General features: G+C 46.9%; 1 long non-coding RNA gene across 1 annotated transcript in view; it reads left to right on the plus strand.

Annotated features, from left to right (window-relative positions):
- Positions 1-6,916, plus strand: part of LOC135914561 (uncharacterized) — a 101,037-nt gene extending 94,121 nt beyond the window's left edge. The window contains exons 3-5 of the long non-coding RNA XR_010568343.2: positions 5,308-5,572; positions 5,669-6,040; positions 6,700-6,916. This is a non-coding gene — a long non-coding RNA (uncharacterized lncRNA). The remainder of the gene's footprint in view (positions 1-5,307; positions 5,573-5,668; positions 6,041-6,699) is intronic.
- The last annotated feature ends 591 nt before the right edge of the window (positions 6,917-7,507 follow it).

Raw genomic sequence — 7,507 nt, forward strand, 5'->3', positions numbered from 1 at the left:
CAAACTTCTGTATGGCGTCCGTGGATTGATATTGAAGAACGCCGCGGGAGCTCTGAACAGAGCAACAATGTTGGGGGTCGTCTCTGGAACAGTACATGCACAAAAAAAATGTGTTAATTCGGCAACACTCTCGTCAGATGGGCCAGCAAATCGTGAGTCATTCTGAACGGCGAAAGCAGCTTCTCTTATAAGTTGAGTAGCGCTGCATCGTTTCTTCGGGGAACGTTACACGGGGGAGAGGGTTCGAGCTGTAAAGCAGCAAACTCTCAGCTCGGAGCCGAGGCCTTCCCGGAAGCTCCTGGATGCTCAACATCTGAGCAAGGGCTTACTTCGTGCTTCGGCTGCGAACCGGAAACCATCAGGCTTTTTACGGCACCGACTACAAGGGTGATCCCGGACCCTGGCGCTACAGACGCCGTCTTGCTCTGCTTCTCTGATCCATTATCGATGGCGGCAAAAAAGGCGTGAACTCCGCTGAGATGTTTATCGCACGCACGCAGGCCACACGCATGGCTAAAAGCAAGGGAAACAAGTGATCACTGCTGACGAGAAGAGACCGCGCAGAAGAAGTTCCAAAGCGGGAACGCATTGAAAGGGAATTGTAACTGTTCAACGAATATGAATACTGTGGTAATAGAAATGCACTTAAATGATTAATGATTCTCTAATGCTATGAACAAAAAACCAAGCTTCTCATTTTTGACGAATGAGAAACAAGATGCTGCCTGGCGGTTGAGAAATCAAGCAAGAACTGTTTAACGCTCCTCTCGCCCTCACGCGATCAGGCCTGATCTCCAAGAAAGCGCGTAGGAGTCGAGAAAGTTTTTTCTTTTCGGAAGCGTTCTTACGTGTTCGTACTGTTGTGAGCGACAATGATCGTTTCAATCGCCTCGAGACACTAACTCCGGCGAGTCACGTATAGAATCCGAAGTGCCAATTCTTGGTGCGTTCTATGTTGAATGTTTAATCGATCTGCAACAGTGTATACGTATAGCAATTCGTGCCGCGGCTCTGTCAATCGGTGCGCTGATCGGTGCGATGTCTCACCATATCGCGAAATGAAAACGCGTTATATAGCTGCTCTTAGACATTGCCTTACATAGTATTGTAATTGTCGCTGAATTTTTTATATATTCAGCTAACAAGCACCTTGGAGACTCGCCGTCATAAGTCCTAAATGCCATTTTTGGACTGCGAATTCAAGCTCTCCGATAAAAAAATTGTGACCGCTCAGTGTGTTTAGATAAAATACCTACTCTTTGCCTCGAATATTTCAAGTGTTTTCTTTATTAGTAAGGCGTTCACATCTTCTGAAACTTATGCAGAAAAATGTGGCTGAGAAAAGCAGCCCAAGGATGGGGTTTGCTTTATACAACAGGAACACATGAGAAGCGAGAAATCGGCTCCACTTACCGTCATTGGAGGTAGTAGTAAAGTGTTGTGAGTCACGTCGGCCGAACTGGACACATTTTTTATCGGCTGATACGCCTTCATAAACCATCGTAAAACATAAGTGCATAGGTCTGTCGTAAGAATTTATGCAATGGGTTAGCAAGGGACAGAGGTTGTAGAACAGCGCTTTCTCGATTCAAAAGTCCCCTTGACTTCTACTTACGAGCCGGAGTGCTGCATGACAAGGCCGAATTTTATGCGAGCACGTCGTGCGAACTAATTTTCGCAGTTCGTCGCAACAAACATCGACGAAGAGACGGAACAAAAGATCCACATCAAATTTTATGCGAAACTGGACAGCAAGCACGCAGAAATTTGTAGAATGTTGTAAAATACTAATGAAACGCATGACGTAAAGGAAGGAAGGGCGTTAAGTGGGTGCAGTGTTCCCTGGGAATATCGTGAAGATTCCAAGGATGATACAAGGTTAGAACGCCAGGTTCCACCTCATGCGAAGATGAAACGTCGATCGTGCGCATGCGTTCTTTTATCCTGTGTGACTCCCCGAATGATTGATTCTTAGAAATATATCAGACACTTTGTTCGTGAAAGTCGTCCGTTCATCAGATTTTTGCTGACATTTTGAAGATTGGAAAAGATTCTAGCCAAAATGGTGCCGGAAATGCTGATTCCCGTAGAAGAGTTGAGACAAGAAGACTGTTGTATTGACTAGAAACCTTCAGACGAAAGCGAGAAATTCTTGCAAAGGTTCATCACCAGCCATGAAACTTAAATTTACGAAAACGTCGTCGAGCTGAAGTTCCCGAATGAGGAGCGAAAAAAAAAAATGAGCGAAGCTCGCAGGAAAAAAAGAAGGACGGGAGAACAAAGCAAAAATCAAAGTATGTTGACCATGTTTTTTGGCTGCCATGGAACTTTCCACCACGAATCTTCACCTGCTGGTCAGACTGTCAAGGAAGTTTTCTACGTGAAAGTCTTGAAGCATCTGAGAGATCATGTTCGTCGCATGCGATCAATATTGTCGAAAAAAAAAAGGAACGCTGGATTCTGCGCCTCAGTAATGGAACTAAGCGCTTATATTTACAGTGTGTGGTTTTTACAACGAAGTTGTCTATGGTTAGAGTCCCAGGATTTTTTCGCGTCTGTCTCGTCGACAGAAAACCCCGTGGACAGATGTCGGTGGCACTGCAGGGCCAGAAGACATGATTCATACCTCAGCAAAGGAGAGAGAGAGAGAGTGGTCTTAGGAGGAAGGCAAGGAGGTTAACCAGGCTGAGCCCTGTGGGATACCCTGCCCTGGGGAAGGGGGAAAGCAGAGGCGTGAATCGAACACACAGCACAGCTTTCGTTTCAATACAGAACGCACAAACAAACAAACAAACAAACAAACAAACAAACAAACAAGCAAGCAAGCAAGCAAGCAAGCAAGCAAGCAAGCAAGCAAGCAAGCAAGCAAACAAACAAACAAACAAACAAACAAACAAACAAACAAACAAACATACAAGCAAGCAAACAAACAAACAAACAAAAAAGCCGTCAAACGACATGATTGACGATGAGGCATGTACACTTCCGCTTTGATCGACGTACGTTACCGTCAGTCCCTCGCCGGTGGTCGTTGTCGGATACCTTAACGTTGGCATCTCAAAACCGGAAACAATGCACTGTGGTTCACCCACTTCGTGGGAGAGTTTGGCCTCGGTTACTTTAACAATCCGATTCAACCAACTACCGTACACGGGTAATGAAGTGACTTAACTATGGCCAAAAACATTCCTCAAATAAGAACGGAAAACATGTGTGCATATAATTTCAAAGGGGTAATCTGAAAGGAGTAATCTCAAAGTAATAAATAAGTGCGTTTTAAGCTGCACTGAAACGCATGTGTGTCTATTATCACTTTGACGAGCAAAGTACATAATGGGCGCACATCATGGGATCAGTGTTTGAGAAGGTTCTCTACAATAGGTGCAACATAACTACAGCTTCGCTGACCAACCACCGTCACACGAGTGGATTGACGGTGACTTTTTTTGTTTTTTGGCAGACAGTTCCATCCCTGCGCTGGAGCCCCCATAATTCTTGATGACGCGAGTATTTCTTATTTTGTTTGTTCCCAAAGTACAGCCTAACGCCTCAAGTGCAACATTTCGGGGATTTTGGGAGGAGAATTCATAATCACATGACTCGGATCCGCTGCTGAAGCACTTATCCGTAGAGAACTGCCGAGTGTGGTTCCACCAATGGTGTAGGAGCTCCACCCAGTGTGTATTCTCTAACAAGGAGTATTTTGAACGTGACCACATTGATGTACTCGAAAGTTTTTGAATATTTTTTGTTTAAACGTGCAAGCACCAACATTTTGCTCACACCTGATATCTCTGGTGTCCTTTCAAAGTTCCAATTCACGCAAAGCAGAACAGGACTGAATTGTCACCAACGCGCTATCGCAAAACGACATACAATGTGATGTTTTGTCTCATTTTGGAAAGCGTTGGAGGCGAAATGAAATAAAATGCTTTTGTTGCCGGCGAAAATGTTTAGAAAACCTACTGTATGTTGTTGCGCGGTCAAACGCTGATGAAGTATTCATCATAACGTCGCAAATCTTGCTAGAGCGATTAGCACGGCCGTTGTTCGAGGACAAGCAAACTTTATCACGTAAATTTCGACCTTTACGCAGCATTATATGTTCTAACCACTCCCATCGACGTTGTCATCTTTATAATACATGACTGGCGTTAGCTATGGAGGAGCAAGAACATTAACGCAGCGCCAATCTGTCAGCAGAGGAAGAAAAACGGACGCGGCTTCACGCGCCTACACGCAGACTGAAAGAGAGGAGGCGAGATTTCCATGCCGTCACGTGACTGCCGCAGCGGCTCGCCACCACTTGCTGTGGCCGCAGCTGCGTATTCGTGGCGCGCTCGCGACGCGGCGTCGCAGCCACGTCACGGACTTCTGGGGCTCGATCTTGTACGGGTGCGATCTTGTAGCAGACGACACGGAATGATTGACAGCAGATATCACGTCACAATTGACGTCATGGCATTCGGCACGGTTCAAATTGACGAATGGTATTTGGCTCGGTGGAACGAACCGCCTCCGTTCTATTTTGGAACGCGTACAAGATCGCACCCCTGGTGCCGTTTGGCTGCTACAGACGCCGCCTTTCTCGCTCAGTGGGTGATTTGACGCTTTCGCATCGAAATTTGCCATTTGTGAGGCACTCGGCGCGACAGGACGGCTTGACCCAAGCCGTGGCACACTGGCATGCTGCTGCTTTTCACGCGAGAAGGGCGAAAGAAAAATGGCAGTTCCTCCCGAAGCGTCGCCTGCGCTAGCGAACGTAGCGACACGCTTAAAATCGTTGGACGGTTGCTCCACTGGTGCTGCTCGGCAAAAGGAACAGCGCAGAGTCCTGGCTGCTACAAGGCTACTCCACAACGCTGGTGCGGTGAGAAGTGCCGCCTCTGGCGTCGGCGGGGCTGTCCCTCGATTGTGAGCGAGATGAGGTCGACGTCGGCACACGGTCAGCACTGAGTGAAATATTAGATAATGTTACAGCTGATCGCATGGAGGTTTTAAAGAACTTTCTTTTTCGGACATCCTTGGCTTTACCACGCTCACTCGTGATCGAGCGGCCTTGGATCGAGTGTCCGTCCTGCTCAGGCAAGTGCGTAGACACAGCAAGTCAGCAGTAATACGAACTAAAATGTGGGGTGTCACGTGCCAAAACCACGAGTTGATTATGAGGCATGCCGTAGTGGGGACTCCGGTATAACTTTGACAACCAGGAAATCTCGAACGTGGCCACAATGCACGCGACACGGGGGACACGCCTGACGACATTCGCAACGCGTTGGCTTTTTGGGCACGGCTCTCGATTTCCAGGCAAAACATCCAAGCTGTTGGGCGACGCTGATCCCGAGTGGGTGCCCACGTTGTATCTCGGCCTCAGCAGAGACGAACCAAACATCGCAGCTGATGAAACTCGCCTTCACCATTCCAAAGACCGCCGCCACCGCAGTGAGGACGGCAGGCTGCCAGTTCTCTATGACGGACGCGCCACTACGAGAACTTGGACTGAGCCTGGAGGGAGAGTCCAACAGCGTGTCGCCGCCTCCGAGCTGCGATGAGGCTTCGGAAACAAGCGCAGGTGAGCTTGCACCAAACATGTTTCACATAAGCTATGAAGCTCTCACTTGGTTCTGGGTGCACGAAAACAGACAGTCTTTTCTTTTTTTCTTCGCAGGCGAAGCTGTGTAGGCAGATCTCTCAACACAACAGTTGCATGCACTGCAAGTCCGTAAGACAAGAAGGACTACAGAAGTGTGCACGTTAAAGAAGGGAAAAGAAAGTCAAGGCGTTACCGATGCATCGCTTCTGGAGGACGACGGAAAAGCAGTTTTCTGCCACTGTTTTCGCTTCGACAGACAAAGTCAGATTCTCCGGCGTGCATTGAATAGACGGCACGATAGGCCATTTACAGAAGCAGAGGTCCTAGGAGCCTGGCCTCACAGCGCATCAGCTCAGTATGCCACTCGATCTTTTGTACAGTACCTAGAGGCGACATACTTGAGTACCCGACCTTGGATACGCTGAACCAGGCCTGGTTCATGTAAAGGTGCGATCAAGACTCGTGTCATATCTCTCTCTTCTGTTTACTCAACCTCCCCCCCTCCCCCCCCCTGACTTCAGCTCGTGCAGTCTTTGATAACCTGAATTAAAGTGAAAGTTGTCATCCACTCGGCGGTAGAGCATGAGTGTAAAATTAAGTATTGCCGGCATATCTGCCAATTCCCCTGACATTTATGACTGTTACATTCATGTTTTATGAGAAATAATTTTAATTAGCAAAAATGTTTCCAATTCTTGTAAGCTGGTTTGGCGCAACAAAGCAAAATATGCATGCAATGAAGAAATAGAGCTTGTATCTCAGCAACCTTATTGCGACAGCCATAAGGTGCCTACTTACTTCAGACAAGCTTATCCAGATAACGTCCGCTTAAGGCAGAGGTTGCGTGCAAGCAGCAAAGCGAAGCGAACAGTGTATACACCCTTATGGAATCACGCCTACAACATACAAGCCTAGCATAAGCCCCTCTTTTCCACCGACTTCGCATTAACTCTCTGAAACTTCTTCACTCTCCGTTTTACTCTCCACATTATGCCTCCCTTAACATATATCTGACACATGCCCCTAATCACGAGAAACAGTAGTCAGTGAAACTTATCGTTCTTTTTCTGTAGCACTAATACTATTAAATACTGTTTCTTTTCCAGGACTATTGAACTCTGGAATGATCTGCCTGGTTCCATGCGTTGTTTACCCTCAGAAAGAATTTGGGGATGCTACTGATTACTCCCTTTAACCATGTTCTCACGTATGCTTCTTTTGTAGAGAGAGAGAGAGAGAAACAACTTTACTGGTCCATTGTGAACTGAAACGCGTTAAGCGTCTGATGGGGTGGCTCCCTCTTCGCGGGCTCCATATGCTTCCAGGGCCGCCTGGCCCCTGTGGATCAGTCGGAGCTGATCTTCCAGGGCGGGGCTGGACAGCATGATCTCCCATCGCTCGGAAAGAGTGGGGATAGCAGGGGGGTTAGTTATGGGTATAGGTGGGGGGTGGTCAATAGAAAAATTGCACTCTCCTATGAGTATTGTGCTTCGTATTTGCCACATATTGTATTCTCGCGCTCCGGCAGTAGCCATTCTTCGTCTGCTGTATTTGCAAATAAATAAATAAATAAATAAATAAATAAATAAATAAATAAATAAATAAATAAATAAATAAATAAATAAATAAATAAATAAATAACAATCCCAGAACAAGCATCCGAACCACATCGTTGATGATAAGGCTTTACAATGCGAAGTACGTAGCGTTGCCTGCATACATTTCCCGGTAAAAATTACCGTTGCGCAGGCGTCCGTGGCGACGGCAGCTTGCGACGTGGGGAGTGACGTCCGCAGCCTTTCGTGTACACTTTTAGACAAACGTACATCTTTTGGGTCGTATCTTGCCGCACAACAACAATAACCATCTGTCTCGCTTGCATTTCCTTTCTTGAAAACGCTGCGCTCACTACTT

This window comes from Dermacentor albipictus, unplaced genomic scaffold, assembly GCF_038994185.2.
Source record: "Dermacentor albipictus isolate Rhodes 1998 colony unplaced genomic scaffold, USDA_Dalb.pri_finalv2 scaffold_45, whole genome shotgun sequence".
Lineage (NCBI taxonomy): Eukaryota > Metazoa > Arthropoda > Arachnida > Ixodida > Ixodidae > Dermacentor > Dermacentor albipictus.